The 19,152-nt window shown below is 47.5% G+C and overlaps 1 protein-coding gene across 1 annotated transcript in view; it reads left to right on the forward strand.

The window, feature by feature from the left end:
• Window positions 1–19,152, forward strand: part of LOC122393880 (dimethylglycine dehydrogenase, mitochondrial-like) — a gene marked incomplete at its 3' end in the record, with an annotated part of 355,513 nt that overhangs the window by 317,952 nt on the left and 18,409 nt on the right. The window lies entirely within an intron of this gene.

The raw sequence follows: 19,152 nt of genomic DNA on the forward strand, positions 1-19,152 counted from the left end.
CACTACCCTACCCTACCCTACCCCTACCCCTACACTACCCTACCCTACCATACCCTTACACTACCCTACCCTACCCTACCCTACCCTTACACTACCCTACCCTACCCTACCCTACCCAACCCTACCCTACCCTACCCTACCCTACCCTACCATACACTACCCTACCAGTACCTTACACTGCCACCGACAATCCAAGTTTCAGCTAAATCGGCCCAGAAACGGCTGAGATATTGCAAAAACAAATTTATCGTATTTACTGGCGAATCCCCTTGGCGAGCGGTGCCTTGTGTCGGCCTTCGTTGTCAAAGGTCAATGACCTTCCGGCTCTGATTATTTCCAGTCAGTTTTTAAGCGAACAACTGAGCCTAAAGCACGAGCCTTTTGCTCGGCGCCGGTCGCGGCCCCACCACGTGCACACCGCCGAACCCACACCCTCGAAAATTTAATACGACAAATGAATGCACGCGCTCGACTTGGCGTGAAAATTTCACCCCCGTAGCCCTCACCGTTCCCGAGCAATAGCCTGTTTTTGCCGATTCTAATGCTAACCCTATGGCGCACATGAGCACGCGCCACGGGCGCACCCCCGGCCGCATCGTGCCCAAACTTTAATACGACCTGTTGAATGACGTGACCCATGAGTGGTAAAAATTTCACCCTCGTGCGTCAATTGACGGCGCCGCAAAAAGCCTTTTTGGGAGTAACCCCGACGGCGGCGGCGGACTTTTTAAGATTTATAATAGTAGACTAGAGGTACAGGTTTACGCGATAACTGTATGTTTTGATTTATGTTTTGTTACGGGTGCATTAGTTTGGGTGATTGACTTGTATTTTTTGCTGTATTATTTGGGTAGATTTGGGCAGCTGTTTTTAATTGAACTGTAAGGGATGGTGATAGTTGCGGGGTGTTCAAGTGTTTTGTATGTTGGGCCCTTTTTGAACTCAACCCTACCCCTACCCTATCCTACCCTACCCTACCCTTCTACCCTACCCTACCCTACTACCCTACCCTACCCTACCCTAACCTACTACCCTACCCTACCCTACTCTACCCTACCCTACCCTACCCTACCCTACCCTATCCTACCCTACCCTAGTCCCTACCCTACCCTACCCTACCCTACCTATCCTATACCTATCCTACCCTACCCTTACACTACCCTACCCTACCCTACTCTACCCTACCCCTACACTACCCTACCCTACCCTACCCCTACACTACCCTACCCTACCCAACCCTACTCCTACACTACCCTACCCTACCCCTTCCCCTACCCCTACCCTACCCTACCCTACCCTACCTAACTCTACCCTACCCTACCCCACCCTACCATACCCTACCCTAGTCCCTACCCTACCCTACCCTACATCTACCCTACCCTACCCTACCCTACACTACCCTGACCTACCCTACCCTACCATACCCTACCCTACCCTACACTACCCTAACCTACCCTACCCCTAACCCTACACTACCCTATACCTACCCTACCCTACCCTACCCTACCATACCCTACCCTACCCCTACCCTACCCTACCCTACCCTACCCTACCCTACCCTACACTATCACCGATAGTCCAAGTTTCAGCTAAATCGGCCCAGAAACGGCTGAGATAACAAATTAATTGTATTTACTGGCGAATCCTCTTGGCGAGCGGTGCCTTGTGTCGGCCTTCGTTGTCAAAGGTCAATGACCTGCCAGCTCTGATTATTTGGGTGCGTATTATTTAGGCCAGGGTTCATAATGTCCAGGGCACAATGTGTCCAGTGCTCGAAATGGCCAGTGCCTTGAATTGGCCCGTGTTCACATTGTCCAGGGATTACATGGTCCAAATGTGGCCAACTGGCTGCAGATAGGGTAAATTCAAAGAGGCCAGGGTTCATAATGTCCAGGGCACGATGTGTCCAGTGTTCGAAATGGCCAGGGCTCATAATGTCCAGGGTACGATGTGTCCAGTGTTCGAAATGGCCAGGGTTCATAATGTCCAGGGCACGATGTGTCCAGTGTTCAAAATGGCCAGTGCCTTGAATGGGCCAGAGTTCATAGTGTCTAGGGATTACATAGTCAACCCAACCCAACCCAATCAAACCTAACCTAACCTAACCTAACCTAACCTAACCTAAGGTAATGATGTTTGCCTACCGGGGATAAGGAAATAGTTTCTCGCATGAATAGATTGCAAGCAATAGTAAATCAAATATTTTTAGGTTAACTGGTTATGCATCAGGCTTCAGGCCTTCGGCCTGAAGCCAGATACATAACCACTTAACCTAAAAATATTTGATTTACTATTGCCTGTAATCTCTCCTAAGGCATTGCCTTCGGCACTGCACTGCTTCGCATTGAGCTGGTTCCGTGTTTTTTACATAATGACGTCACTATCAGTGACTATGTAATCCCTGGACATTATGCACTCTGGCCCATTCAAGGCACTGGCCATTTTGAACACTGGACATATCGTGCCCTGGACATTATGAACCCTGGCCATTTCGAACACTGGACACATCGTGTCCTGGACATTATGAACCCTGGCCATTTCGAACACTGGACACATCGTGCCCTGGACATTATGAACCCTGGCCTCTCTGAATATACCCTATCTGCAGCCAGTTGGCCGCATTTGGACCATGCAATCCCTGGACATTATGAACTCTGGCCCATTCAAGGCACTGGCCATTTCGACACTGGGCATATCGTACCCTGGACATAATGAACCCTGGCCAGAATGAATGCTCCCCGATTATTTCCAGTCAGTTTTTAAGCGAACAACTGAGCCTAAAGCACGTGCCCTCTGCTCGGCACCGGTCGCGGCCCCACCACGTGCACACCGCTGAACCCACACCCTCGAAAATTTAATACGACAAATGAGTGCACGCGCTCGACTTGGCGTGAAAATTTCACCCCCCTAGCCCTCACCGTTCCCGAGCAATAGCCTGTTTTTGCCGGTTCTAATGCTAACCCTATGGCGCACATGAGCACGCGCCACGGGCGCACCCCCGGCCGCATCGTGCCCAAAATTTAATACGACCTGTTGATTGACGTGACCCACGAGTGGTAAAAATTTCACCCTCCTGCGTCAATCGACGGCGCCGCAATAAGCCTTTTAGGGAGTAACCCCGACGGCGGCGTGGGCGGCGTGGGCGGACTTTTTAAGATTTATAATAGTAGACTAGAGGTACAGGTTTACGCGATAACTGTATGTTATGGTATGTATGATTAACGGATGCATTACTTTGGGTGTAGCAACTTGCATTTTTATTGGTATTTTTTTGTGTAGAACTGGGTAACTGCTTTTAATTGAACTGTTAAGTATGATGGTGATGCATGCGAGTTGTTCGAGCCCTTTGTAAGTTAGGATGTTATTGAATGCAACCCTACCCTACCCTACCCTACCCCTACCCCTACACTACCCTACCCTAACCTACCCTACCCTACCCTACCCTACCCTACCCCTACGCTACCCTACCCTACCCTTACACTACCCTACCCTACCCTACCCTACCCTACCCTACCCTACCTTACCCTACCCTACCCCTAACCTAGCCTAACCTACCCTACCCTACCATACCCTACCCCTACCCTACCTTACACTACCCTAACCTACCCTACCCTACCCTACCCTACCCTAACCTACCCTACCCCTACCCTACCCTACCCCTACCCTACCCCTACCCTACCCTACTCAACCCTATCCTACAATCCCCTACCCTACCATACCCTACCCTACCCTACAATCCCCTACCCTACCCTACCCTACCCTACCCTACCCTACCCTACCCTACCCTACCCTACCCTACCCTACCCTACCTTACCCTACCCTACCCTACCCTAGTCCCTACCCTACCCTACCCTACAATCTCCTACCCTACCCTACCCTACACTACCCTAACCTACCATACCCTACCCCTACCCTACCCTACCCTACCCTCCTCTACCCTACCCCTACCCTACCCTACCCTACCCTACCCTAACCTACCCTACCCTACCCTACCCTACCCCTACCCCTACTCTACACTACACTACCCTACCCTACCCTACCCTACCCTACCCTACACTGCCACCGACAGTCCAAGTTTCAGCTAAATCGGCCGAGAAACGGCTGAGATATTGCAAAAACAAATCAATTGTATTTACGCGAATCCTCTTGGCGAGCGGTGCCTTGTGTCGGCCTTCGTTGTCAGAGGTCAATGACCTGCCGGTATTTCCACTCAGTTTTTTAAGCGAACAACTGAGCCTAAAGCACGTGCCCTCTGCTCGGCGCCGGTCGCGATTCTAATGCTAACCCTATGGCACAGATGAGCACGCGCCACGGGCGCACCCCCGGCCACATCGCACAGTGGGGATTTTTCCGATCTAGCACGTATTTATTCGCAGAGGGCAAACCATAGGTAGAATTGTAGCCAGATTGTGCACATATGTTGGCTGGTGTGTCCTGGTGATAATTTTACCTGTAAATGTGCATAATCAACATAGTATAGGGGGTTCAATTGGACCCCCGCTCAGCCGTTTGGCCCCTGATCAAGCTAGAGCTTCGCGGAAAAGTCAAGCGTGCTGCCTATGACGAAATGAGGCCGAATATATCCAATTTCAAAGTCCAAGGTCATAAGTTGACTTTCCAAGTCAGTTTAATGACCCAACTAAAGTTGGGAAATCGAGACCTCTTGAAACTTCGCAAAGTTAGGGTGTTACGGGGTATTTTTGGGGTGCTGCTCACGAATTTCATGTTAGTTTTGATCACAGACGATGTCTTTATGCATTTAGGCCAGGTCGGGTCAGGTCAGGTTAGATCAACTAGTAGGCGTCCTGCCGGCCATCCATAGAAGTGTCACCTACTACTGATAGCTTCGTAGCATGGAACGAAGGCACAGAACTACTTCGTAAATATTCAAATGGCTGCTAAAATCGAAATCAGCACCAAAAACTACCCTAGAAACAAGTAAAACTCGAAAAAGTGAACCAAGGTCATCAAAAGGTCAATGACCTTGACTTGACCTTCACGTGACCTTGCCACCCACCATTATGCATGGCACCAACATCATTTCACATATTTGAACGTTTAAAACCACAAAAAGACTGGAAACCGCGGATAATGTGAGCTGGCATACGCCGAATCGCGATTCCGGCCAAACATAGTCTCGAGAAATATGCCACAGGTCAAAGGTCAGTTGGGTCAGAGTCATGAAATTTTTAGGTTAGATGTAATATTGATGATCTCGAGGGCACCGAAAGTTTCGGCGTGATCGGCCGCTTTTTGCGCGAGTAATTTGCGGAAAACCATGGGGTTTTATCCGACCCCTTCCCCCTCCCCCTCCCCACAAGTGCGATGGTTAATAAGGTTACGGTATGTATAATTTACGCTTGTCATCCTATTCCTAATGAATGTGTCTCAGAAAATATGCATCATATAAATCACGAAGTAAAACTATTCGCCTATGTCCGGAACATACCTATATCGTGCTGTTTGCCCTAGCGCTCCTCGAGTGGGGTGTTAAGATACTCTAATGTGAATATTCCGTGTTCAGGCAAGTTTCGGCAGCCAAACTAGGCGTTGTCTTGTGCAGGAGAAAGTGGCGAATTCGATAGGATATATTTCGGAGTGGAAAAGTGTGGAGAACATTGTTGATTTCCTACATTTATTTATAATACCATTCCTTCAATATGGTGTCTGTAAGGATTTTTTTGTAAAGGGCATTTTTGTGACCTTAGTAAGGTTGTGGCATACTTTCTGTTTGCCATTCCATTCCTAATAAAGGTGCCTTTCAGACGATATGCAACTTTAAGACCTCGCAAGATTAAAACCAACAGGACAGGACAATGAAATTGAGCTATACTTTCGGGCCTTGCTGGGCCCATTGACTAATCACGCATGAGTGTGAACTTTGGGCGCATTTTTCCTAGTTTTGCTGTAGACATACAGATAAAAGAATGCCATATATGAAAAATTCAGACATTTCTTAGCCCCACTGACACAAAAAATAAACAAAAATCCAAAAAAAGATTTTTTGAATTAAAAGGCGCTAGATCGGAAAAATCCCCACTGTGCATCGTGCCCAAAATCTAACACAACCTGTTGAATTACGTGACCCACGAGTGGTAAAAATTTCACCCTCCTGCGTCAATCGACGGCGCCGCAATAAGCGTTTTTGGGAGTAACACCGACTGCGTAACTCCGACGGCGGCGGCGGACTTTTTAAGATTTATAATAGTAGACTAGAGGTACAGGTTTACGCGATAACTGTATGTTTTGATATGTATGATTAACGGATGCATTAGTTTGGGTGTAGAAACTTTCATTTTTATTGGTATTATTTGTGTAGAACTGGGTAACTGTTTTTACTTGAACTGTAAAGTATGATGGTGATGCATGAGAGTTGTTCGAGCCCTTTGTAAGTTAGGATGTTACTCAATGCAACCCTACCCTATAACCCTACCCTACCCTACCCTACCCTACCCTACCCCTACACTACCCTACCCTACCCTAACCTACCCTACCCTACCCTACACTACCCTACCCTACCCTGCCCCTACACTACCCTACCCTACCCTAACCTACCCTACACTACCCTACCCTATACCATACCCTACCCTACCCTACCCTACAATCCCCTACCCTACCCTACCCTACCCTACCCTACCCTACCCTGCCCTACCCTACCCTACAATCCCCTACCCTACCCTACCCTACCCTACCCTACCCTACCCTACAATCCCCTACCCTACCCTACCCTATCCCTACACTACCCTACCCTACCCCTACACTACCCTACCCTACCCCTACACTACCCTACCCTACCCCTACACTACCCTACCCTACCCTACCCCTACCCTACCCTATCTTACTCTACCCTACCCTACGCTACCCTACAATCCCCTACCCTACCCTATCCTACCCTACCCTACCCTACAATCCCCTACCCTACCCTACCCTACCCTACCCTACCCTGCCCTAACCTTACACTACCCTACCCTACCCTACCCTACCGTACCCTACCCTACCGTACCGTACCCTACCCTACCCTACCCCTACCCCTACACTACCCTACCCTACTCTACCCTACCCTACCCTACCCTACCCTACCCTACAATCCCCTACCCTACCCTACCCTACAATCCCCTACCCTACCCTATCCTACCCTACCCTACCCTACCCTACAATCCCCTACCCTACCCTACCCTACCCTACCCTACCTACCCTACCTACCCTACCCTACCCTACCCTACCCTACCCTACCCTACCCTACCCTACCCTACACTACCACCGACAGTCCAAGTTTCAGCTAAATCGGCCCAGAAACGGCTGAGATATTACAAAAACAAATTAATTGTATTTACTGGCGAATCCCCTTGGCGAGTGGTGCCCTGTGTCAGCCTTCGTTGTCAAAGGTCAATGACCTGCCGGCTCTGATGCTTTTCACTCAGTTTTTTAAAGGAAAAGGGCCACCTTCGTGAAATATGAAGATATCGTTGTTTTTCATTTTGACATTATTATTTTTCATTTTCTTTTTAAAACTGGTGCCAGAAGTGCACAATTCGCGAAATAGTATTTAAAACTATTTAACATATTGGTACTATGTTGATACTCTCTACAGCACCTACTGTATGATGGCATAGCGATGACGTCACACTCAAGCCAATCAGCGTTCAGAAGACAGACTCGTCGGATTGTGTCAGATAAGCTGATTGGTTAAAGCTGAGCTGGTTGGAGCTGGTTGGTAAAAAACCAAAGCCTCGCCGCGGGTGGCTGTATTGTCGGATAAGAACGCATTCCTGGGATAAGAACGCATTCTTGGCGTATTTTCTTTTAAAATTGCCGATAACTACGAATGGAGGCCGAAATCGGCCGTAAGGAGGTAGACAGACAGGTTTTCGGACACGTGCTACAAGATGGCTATCTCAGTTTCAATCCCCATGTTAAAGGTGGCCCTTTTCCTTTAAGCGAACAACTGAGCCTAAAGCACGTGCCCTCTGCTCGGCGCCGGTCGCGATTCTAATGCTAACCCTATGGCGCACATGAGCACGCGCCACGGGTGCACCCCTGGCCGCATCGTGCCCAAAATTTAATACGACCTGTTGAATGACGTGACCCATGAGTCGTGAAAATTTCACCCTCCTGCATCAATCGACGGCGCCGCAATAAGCGTTTTTGGGAGTAACACCGACTGCGTAACCCCGACGGCGGCGGCGGCGGACTTTTTAAGATTTATAATAGTAGATAGACTAGAGGTACAGGTTTACGCGATAACTGTATGTTTTGAGTTATGTTATGTTACGGGTGCATTCGTTTGGGTGAATGACTTGTATTTTTAGCTGTATTATTTGGGTAGATTTGGGTAGCTGTTTTTAATTAAACTGTAAGGGTTGGTGATAGGTGCGGGGTGTTCAAGTGTTTTGTATGGTAGTACCCTACCCTATCCCAAGGCTATATAAACCAGGTAGAACGCTCCGGGAAAAAAGTTGGAAACAATAAATTAGTTGCGGCATTCCCTGATGACGCGAATGTGGGTCAGCGGCCGGCGGCCGGCGGCCGCTAACATTGTATGAGGATAAATGCACGGAACTTTTGCTTGTTGGAGATTGCGCTAGGCAGTTAAATGTTAATGTTAGGATATGTTTCGAAAGTAAATTGAACGACGCTTCGAACGCCGTCAATGAATTTGCGATACGACGACTATTTATTTAGTTAGAGCCGGCGAACTTTTACCTTCCGACCGCGCGGGGAGGCGATATGGTGCCACACTGACGGTTTTTACGACAGCTCAAAATTCTTTTGAGCTAAAGAGCTGAAATTTGACATGTCCAATCTTTTCATCAAGCTGGATCTTCTGATGCAAGTCGCATATTTAAGGTACGTCAGGTTGTTGACCTATGTTGTCGCTCGTGAGCCTCTACACAGTCCAAAAACAACGCAATTTCTGAACACTCAGTGCCAAGAAATCCTTCACAGAAAGATGACACTTGGCGGAAAGAATGGCTGTCGGTTTCTTACCGTTCGTATGTGTCGTGTTTTCACAAGAGCTTAGTAAGGTCGGGTCCCTCACGTCACCTCCCCTCATAACTCAATAGGACTAGGTTTACTATCATAGAAGCGTTTATCAATCGCCGGAAATCTTAGCCAATCCCACTGGACACTGGATCCATACCCACATGGGGCCCTCCTGACTGGCCACTCCCTCTGAAATCCACAATAACATTGGGCTGCGGCCATGGTTACGCGATAGATATATATATATATATATATATATATATATATATATATATATATATATATATATATATATATATATATATATATATATATATATATATATATATATATATATATATATATATATATATATATATATATAAATATATATATATATATATATATGTATAGAGCCGCGATACGCCGGGACACCAAACAAGACCTACAGCGGCGAATCCAGGAGAGCGGCAGGGGTGAACTGTGGCGATGCATAAAACCAGTTATCTCTGGTAAACAGGCGGCCAGACCGATGCCCAGTGCGGACTGTGACGCAGTCAACAGGTACTTTGCCAGTGTCGGGACCGTGACAGCGCGGCAGGTGAACCAGTCGGGCCCCGATCTGCCGGTGCGTCTGCCTCGCGTCACGACCGGCGGATTTCAGGTGCACACAGTAACACCTGAAAGAGTATTTACCACCGTGGCCCAGATGAGCAACAGTTCGGCTTGCGGCGCTGACGGTCTGTGTCTCAGGTTCTTGAAACTGTGTCTTCCAGCCGTATATCATGTAATCACCCACATTGTTAACTCTAGCCTGGCGTCACACACGGTCCCTCAGCCCTGGAAACTTACTGTCATCCACCCTATTCAGAAAACCCCAAAATCCACTGAAATGACCAACTATAGGCCAATCTCGATACTCCCTACGATAGCAAAAATCACGGAACGCATCGTTTACGAGCAACTGTTTGAATATTTCACTTCGCATCATCTATTTACCCCGCATCAGCACGGGTTTAGAACCGGGTTCTCCACGGAGACCGCCCTGCTGACGATGACGGACCGTGTGTTCGAGGCGATGGACCGGCGGCAGGTAGCGCTACTGTGCCTATTAGACCTATCGAAGTGCTTCGATGTCATCCCCCACGACAGGCTGCTGATCAAGCTAGAGCAGTATGGTGTCGACACGAGATGGTTCGCGAGCTACCTATCTGATCATTACCAGCAAGTGCTGATCCGCTCGCAGAACGGTCGCAGTGTGCTCTCGCGATCAATTCTGAATCCTATTGGTACCTATCAGGGATCGGCCCTCGGGCCCCTTCTTTTCAACATATATGCGACTGACATGTCTCTGTACCTTCCCGACTGCGCCAATCATGACAGGTGTCTGGTACAGTATGCGGACGACACACAGTTGGCGGTGATGGGAAGCCCTCGTGATGCAGCAGCGATAGTTCAGAGTCTAGAACAGGATTTAGCGGCTCTTTCAGTCTGGTTCCAGAAAAACGGTTTAAAAGTGAACGCTAACAAAACGCAACTAATAACATTGGGTACCAAGCAAAATCTCCGTCAGTTACCGCCAATAGAAGTTGAATTTATGGGTGCTAAGGTTACGGGATCCCTCACTGTTCGAAACTTGGGGGTCACGTTTGATCAGAGTCTGTCTTTCTCAGATCACGTGACCGATGTCGTACGGCGTGGCACTGGTATCCTGAGCGGTTTAAGCCACAGTAGACACTCGCTGCCCAGGGACACACTGACAATACTGGTGCAGGCTCTGGCGGTGTCTATTGTCCGGTATTGTATCAGTGTCTATGGCTGCTGCGGTGTGACCCAGCTGTCCAGAGTTCAGAAGCTACTGAACTTCGGTGCTCGGGTGGTGTCTGGCCGACGTAGGTATGAACATGTCAGCGATGTCATGAAGACCCTGAAGTGGCTCTCTGCTGAGAACTTGTGGCGGTTTCATTCGGTGACTCTGCTCAAGAGAATGCTAGCTACGGGACAGCCTGAGTCGCTGCGTGAAGGCATTGTTACCCGCCGCAGTGTTCATGGTAGGGAGACCCGCCAAGCTGACTTTTTCGAGACCCCAGCGATCCGCACAGAGTCAGGCCGCCGACGGTTTCTTTATTCAGCCGTGACAACATACAACTCACTGCCACCAGCCGTGCGAGGCCTGGGGCCGCGGCAGTTCAAAGCCCAGTACCGAGCACTGCTACTCCGAGAGCAGTATGGCGATGAGGACCCGTGAGTGTGTTTTGTATGCGTGTGCTAAGAGCGAATGTTTTATCCATCACATCTTCCAAATGACATGACGCCCGGAATAGCCGTTCTCGAATGGATGGGTTTGTCGCGACGTGAAATAAATAAATAAATAATAAATAAATACGCATTAATGCTTTTCACTAACAGAGATACAACAACTTCAACCAGCACAATGCACGCCGCCACAACAGTCCGACCAACGTCCCTGATATCGACTAGCACTCGGCCGGATGCACATATGCGGAGCCAATCAGTACGAATGTGACCTGCAGCTTACAATTGCTGTGTCGCATGGCGCATGGCACAGGACGATTCCTAGCAGCTGTCGGCTGGAGTGGAGAAACAGCACGTTGCGACACACCGCGCCGGCGACAGAGCTCAGCAGGGCTGGTTGGAGGCTGGAGCCGGACGGTAAGGGCGGACACAGCCACAGGCACAGACATTGCAGGACAAATAACAGGACGTCAGTTAGGGATATAATTCAAGACGAATGATTCAAGACGGACTGAAATAATGCACATTTTGCTCACTTGGATACCAACTTCAAACTTGACGTTTATAGCACCACGGAAACAATGGCCACACAGGAAAGAAACAAAAGATGGTGTTTTTAACTCAAAGTAAATAGAGGTTGCATATGATGGAACAGCCCGAAGTGCAGACAAGCACATATTTTTGGTAGTAGCTATCAGCTGTCCTACTCCTCTTCTCCCTTCATCAACTACTGGACACATCTGAGGAAGCACCAATGTCCATAACAAAAGCTTGCAAAGTAGTTTTATGAAGCCAAGGGTAATATGCCTACATCATGCATGTAAACTCAAAATTACACATGCATGACAAAGGATGCTTATGTAAAGAGAAGAGCTGGCAAAAGCATTTCATAGTTACAATTATTCAAAACTGCACACAGGGCAAACATAAAAAGCAGCAAGTGTGCTGTTCTGTTATGCTAAGAAATAGTCCAAAACAAAATACATCTTTTCATGTTTGAACTGGTTAAGTTCTTCTATGCCACTTCATCCATATCTTGATTACAGATGGGCTGTTGCTGTAGGCTGATAAAAAGACACTTGATTGCCTTTGTGCGAGTTTCAGTTGCAGCCTCCTAGGTACTGCACTGGAAAGCAGATTGAATTGAATGCCTCTGAAAGATAGGAATACAGGGAAAGTTAGCTGTAGTAGTGTCAATGATAATAGACATGACATTTTTGTCCTTTGACATACATTTGTTGAAGTACAAAAAGGTACAAAATAAATTGGTTTGTTTCAAGACACTCACACTGCACAAAGCCGCACAGACATTACACAGGGATATGAAATTGGTACACATAAAACTTGATGATTAAAAAGGTCAAAACTCGCAATAATAATTGAAGCAAAAGTTACAATCACAATCATTTGGTTTAAAATGACTTGACATAAGTCACAAGACGCAACGCGAACGACTATTCACATAAGAAAGGTGTTTATGCTTTCGTTATCCTCCACATATCAACCAGCTTGATACCAGGCTGTGAACTAGTGTGTACATAACCCCATGTTGCCATTTTATTAGAGCAAGTGGGGTTACAACAACAATGCTAATGTCAAACCCACATCTGCAACCCGTACTGCAGTTTCAATCACCTTACAAGCACACCTTCTGGCAGTTTGATAGGCAGAATGGTCATTACTACTTTCTCCTCATATTCAACACATATTCCCTTTATACGGATACAGTTTAGACCTGGTTATGGCAAGCATTTTCGAGAAAAGATATGCTTAAAGTCCAAGACAAAGCTCGAGTGAAACAACACCAACATAAAACACCGACTATGTAGCACTAATACTGTAAAATTCATAAAAATATATACATCAGTCGATCAGAAATTCACTGTAGATTTCGAAAATGGTGTCAAATGCCACTCAAATACCCCCATTCGCATGTACGAAGCAATAAAACACTGACCTTCAATTCCGCGTGCCATTCTCCATAGGCCACTGTGTATTAAATAACGCGTTCACTGATAGCAAAAAATGAGACCCACATATGACGCGTTTGCTACCAGCCAATCAGCGCTCGAGATGCCGAACGCCGATTGGTGGAGAGGGCCGTCGTTAGCAGTCCATTACATGTTGTTTTCCTTGAACATGTGCGTGAGCGCTGATGCTGCTCACGGGTTGTTGCCATTTTTCGTAATGCTGAAGGCACGGGAGCGAACCCCCCTGCCCTATCCTACCCTACCCTACCCCTACACTACCCTACCCTACCCTACCCTACACTACCCTACACTACCCTACCCTACCCTACACTACCCTACCATACCCTACCCTACCCTACCCCTACCCCTACACTACCCTACCCTACCCTTCCCTAACCTACCCTACCCTACCCTACCCTACCCTACCCTACCCTACAATCCCCTACCCTACCCTACCCTACCCTACCCTACAATCCCCTACCCTACCCTACCCTACCCTACCCTACAATCCCCTACCCTACCCTACTCTACCCTACCCTACCCCTACACTACCCTACCCTACCCCTACACTGCCCTACCCCTACACTACCCTACCCTACCCTACCCCTACCCTACCCTACCCTAAAATCCCCTACCCTACCCTACCCTACCCTATCCTACCCCACCCTACCCTACCCTACCCTACACTTACCCTACCCTACCCTACCCTACCCTACTCCTACACTACCCTACCCTACCCTACCCTACCCTACCCTACCCTACCTTTACACTACCCTACCCTACCTTTACACTACCCTACCCCACCCTACCCTACCCTACCCTACCCTACCCTACCCTAATCTACCACCGACAGTCCAAGTTTCAGCTAAATCGGCCCAGAAACGGCTGAGATATTGCAAACACAAATTTATCGTATTTACTGGCGAATCCCCTTGGCGAGGGGTGCCCGGCGCCGGTATTCGTTGTCAAAGGTCAATGACCTTCCGGCTCTGATTATTTCCAGTCAGTTTTTAAGCGAACAACTGAGCCTAAAGCACGTGCCCTCTGCTCGGCGCCGGTCGCGGCCCCATCACGTGCACACCGCTGAACCCACCCCCTCAAGAATATAATACGACAAATGAGTGCACGCGATCGACTTACAGCGAAAATTTCACCCCCGTAGCACTTACCGTTCCCGAGCAATAGCCTGTTTTTGCCGATTCTTATGCTAACCCTATGGCGCACATGAGCACGCGCCACGGGTGCACCCCCGGCCGCATCGTGCCCAAAATTTAATACGACCTGTTTTATTACGTGACCCACGAGTTGTGAAAATTTCATCCTCCTGCGTCAATCGACGGCGCCGTAATAAGCCATAGGGAGTAACCCCGACGGCGGCGTGGGCGGCGGCGGACTTTTTAAGATTTATAATAGTAGATTGACCATGACAACTGTGCCGTCCCAGCATAGTGACTCTGAGCGCACCGGCCAAGTTGCTCCGCTAGTCCCGGCCAAATAACCCCACATTGCCATTTTGAAAATTTTTGTCTATAAAGTCGTCATGGCTGTACAGGACTAGATGAAATTGCTCTTGGAACCGCTGAACACCCTCAAGAATGGCGCTATAATGTGTGAATTCGTTTACAGTCCAAATGCTACATGTTATACAAATTTTTAAACGGAAGTAAAAGTTATCATTTTCTAACGAAATTCACGTTTTATTAATTTTGAATAAAACTAATAGGGGGAAAGTTTTGACATTTGTTCTGGAGTATGTTCTGACGATGACAAATGAATACAGACTAAAGTTATTTCATTCACTTTTATCAGCTTTCGTACAGGCGGGGGCGGCCAATTTACACCACCGGCCAAATTACCCCACTCTCCCCTAGTTACTAGGAAGGCTTTCTAATCCATTTTTATTTAGTTCCTCGTTATAGGCGTAAGAAGTGTAAGTCTGAACGGGGGGGATACTTGTACTGAATGCCCTCCCTAGGCTCATGTCGGGGGGGGGGGCATATGCCTCTAATGCCCCCCCCCCTGGATCCGCCAGTGTATAAGGACCAACGATAAATGTATGTATGTTCTGGACCGAAGCTTTAGCCGACCTAGGAACGAGACCATCCCAAAATGTTGGGTTAAGTGCAAACTGGTAAATGGTAATGCATTTTTGACCGTGGTCAATTTGCTTACACCAGTTATTACCACACCCCTCCGGCTAATGTAGGGGAAGGTGGGGTAAGACGGCCCAGCGTACACTGGTCGGAAACGCCCTCACGAGAGGCCACGGGCGATTCCGGAGTTTCGGATTATTTTTTATATAGATCGATTTGAAATTGATCAAATTATTATACTTAGGCCACAAAACTAATCCGGGTGACCAAAAATAGCTGTAATCAGCCCCCGAAAACGGGGTATCCCAGAACTCGGAAACTGACGCGGAGCAAGAGGTTTCTTGAGCCGGATATTCAGAGTCTTATTGCTGATAGACACCAAATTGAAATCCCACATATTATGCATCAAAATGTTCGTTATGAAGTTGCCGACTGGTCAGTGCAAAATTTTTGGTATACTTTTTCCCTAACTAAGATGTACTATAGCTTTTTTATGAAGGCTCTCCTACAGTGATTCTGGAATATAACTGCAAAGTTTAGGTAAGGAAACAACAGGTAGTCCCATCTAGTTCCACTCTGATTTTTTGTGAGATGAAGTAGGATTTAAATCTACACCAGGGCAACATAAAAGCTAACTGCGCATATTTGCGCAAAATTTGCAGGAGCCGTTCTTCCTACCCAACTACCGCCCGCCCCGCCCCAGTTTCGGCTCGGCCGCCGCGCCCGGCTCGCTGACCTGTGTGGCCTGTACGCATCCATGCGTAGTTGACTGGTCATTAAAAACAGATGCGCTTGAGTTTATGAATTTTGTGAAAAGCGCGTTTTATGTATGCATTTATGTATGTATTGACATCAAAAGCCTTCCACATATTGCGTGGCGATTACGGCTTGCATTTAGAGAGCCTTGCTATTGACAATCATCACTCGGCTGAAGAAAGTGGAAATTGAAACCTTCGTGAATATAAGACGCTGCAAATATAGGACACCTGTCACTGACGTCGGGTTACCTTGAGCCGTCTTTTTACATTAGATCACAATTCCGGTATTTAACCCTGGCCGGACCGATTGGTTTTCCATATTGACCGGGGAGGGTTGGTATAACTCCCTCGCCGTTTCGCCTTTAATTGAGCTAGAGCCTCGCGGAAAAAACAAGCTTGTGTGCCGTTATAAGACGCAAAAATTAGGTACCTACTACCCGATTTTAAGGTCTTAGGTCAGCCAGTGACCTCTTAGGTCAGGTAAGTGTCACAAGGCATGGGCTCGGTTTTAGGTTAATTACTTTGCCAAAAATGGTCGCACTGCCGCGATTTCGGCATCATCGTGTTTGTCTAGCTCAGGCGCGTTGAATGCTATACTTGGTGTTCGGGTGAAGTCAACTTAAGGTGTTAACCTCGGGTCAAGGTCAGGTCGGAGCCCCTCAGGTCACGAAAATGATTGAAGGAGGTAATATTGCATATCATTCGATTCGGCAGGTCTTCCTGAGTCCAATGGTGGCTTTCCCGACTCTCTAGCTCCATCTGATCAGGAGTTATTGACGAAAAACTTATATGGCCTTAGTGACGTCATAAATGACGTCACGCAAAGTCAACAATGTTAAAGTCAAGCACTGGACCTTGCAAAAAGTGCATGAAACCATTCCCGGTGCCCGAATAGCAGCTCCCAATTTCCCTTGTTGACTTAAAGCATGGTGCTAGATCCTGTATTATACTCAATTATGACGTCATAACTTAACAGATTCACGTCATATATTTAGTGCTTGACATCCAAATGATAGCGTACATATGACAGAGAAGGTATGCAAAGTTTTATGAAGTTTGCTTCACTAGTTGTGGAATAGCAAGCAAAAAACTTTTGCGGAAAGGCCGCTGGCCTCTCGCTGGAGCGTTTCCGACCAGTGTGCAGCGGGGCAAGACGGACCACCAGCCCTCCCGGCTGAACTGCTGCTGGTATCTACTGCTTTATGTACTCACTATGTTTGTTTTCCTTCGTAACAATGGCCACCTTGAGCTCATGCTGCTAGGATGCATAGATTTTGAGTTATTGAGAAAAATGTTGTTTTTCGTCAAACCGATCTAATATAAGAGGTCTACGGGTGATTCAATTACGGCGCCTTTCTTGCATGATTAGTTTCTATTTTGCACTTAACTGTGAAGAACAAAGTTATAAACTTAGTTATAGTCACACTTTAGGGAAGGCAAGGCTTTGCAATGTTGGGCTATTTGACATATACGTCATGATAATGACAGAATTTAGATTTGGGGCAAGACGGACCACTGTGGTCCATCTTACCCTGTGGTGGTTCATTGTACATACCCTGCATATGGAAAGTTCTTTTCCAAAACATTGACACAAGTTTAAGTAAGCTAATTTTTCAGGAAGGAGTCTTTGTTGCATGTGAGCCATGCATGTAAGTGGTCAGTTAGCATGCATTCATGCCAAACGACAATCAACACACATATTCCCAGCTTTTAGCTGCACTTCCATCACACATGAGTAAAGAATAAAGGCTCATTTTGTTATTTTACCATTCTGGTTACTTTTTCTTACAAGAGTACAGAGCAGAAGTGTAACACACATGAACGGATAGCAGGCACTGCTGGGTGGTCCGTCTTACCCCACGTTTTTTCTTGTCTGAGTTTTTGACATGTCCCTCTTTAAGAGCATCCACCACCTAGATGTCTTTAATTTGAAATTTAGTCTTTACACATATCAACAGGGAAAAGATTGAGCACTCCGAAGACTATAAATAATATGAATTACGAGAGCAGTGTAGCAAGATATGCGGCCTCAAACCTTAGCTGGTCCGTCTTACCCCACCTTCCCCTATTTGTGTAGACATGGCCGTGAGTGATTAACTGTACAGCATAGTCAAAGTAGGTATATTCTGAACAGTGAACACCAAGACCAGTTCAAAGCCAAAGTCCCAGTCCGAATCTCAATCAATCCCCCGTCTCGAACATGACCTTGAGACGACCTTTTGGCACAGAAGGTTCCCTAGGGGAAACCAATCGGCGGCTGCCCTGGCGTCGCAGCGCCAGCCAATCAGCAGCCGCCATCACACTGTCACAAGCCGTCGACGCAAAGCTCTGCATCTAGCCCACGGCGCGTGACCTGCGGCCGCGGGCGCTTGCAGCGGTAGAGTCCCGAGTCCGACTCTGTCGGCGTCGACGCGGCAATTCATATAGCCGCCCGAGCTATCGGCGGCAGGCACCGGAGCCCTCCTACATTTGGATAGGCCAGGCATACAGTAATATACAATTACATGCCCACTTTTACTATCATTAGTCGCGGAAAATTTGCAGCGATCATTTAGTCGGCGCGGCGTAGCCATGGCGAGCATTATTATTTTTCCTGTGGAAATGTCATTTGACGTGACTTGGTGACCTGACCTTGAGCGATCAGGGTCTGAAATTTTCGCTAACAAGTGCAGAAAAAAATGCATTATAAGATGTGTGCCAAAAACAGTCCCTGCCAGGCGGGGATTACGTCAGTCATCACACTCGGACCCAGACATAAGAAAACAAGCGATTTTTTAGGCATCCATCCACTGTTTCACCGGCGCTTGCAGGCTTGCATATTTTCTCATTTAAGTTTATTTTGATAACAGACTTATGTCGTGTAGTTTGACTAAATGCTTTTTTAATTCCATTTCCCGTTGGGTAGAACAACATGCAAGAGGCAAGGGGTTTCGGATACATGTAGATAACAATATCGTTGGTGGAGTTAACGTCTTTGACGAGTGTGATGGATTACGGAATGTGTTCGTACAAGTTTGGGGACAGAGGCGACGCCCCTGGCTGATGACATGACCTCAGACCTGACCTAAAAGGCGACAGAAGTAATTTCTTCCTTATTTTTTGGCGCTCTTT

Source organism: Amphibalanus amphitrite, unplaced genomic scaffold, assembly GCF_019059575.1.
Source record: "Amphibalanus amphitrite isolate SeventyFive unplaced genomic scaffold, NRLGWU_Aamphi_draft 000560F_arrow, whole genome shotgun sequence".
NCBI classification, from domain to species: Eukaryota; Metazoa; Arthropoda; class Thecostraca; order Balanomorpha; family Balanidae; genus Amphibalanus; species Amphibalanus amphitrite.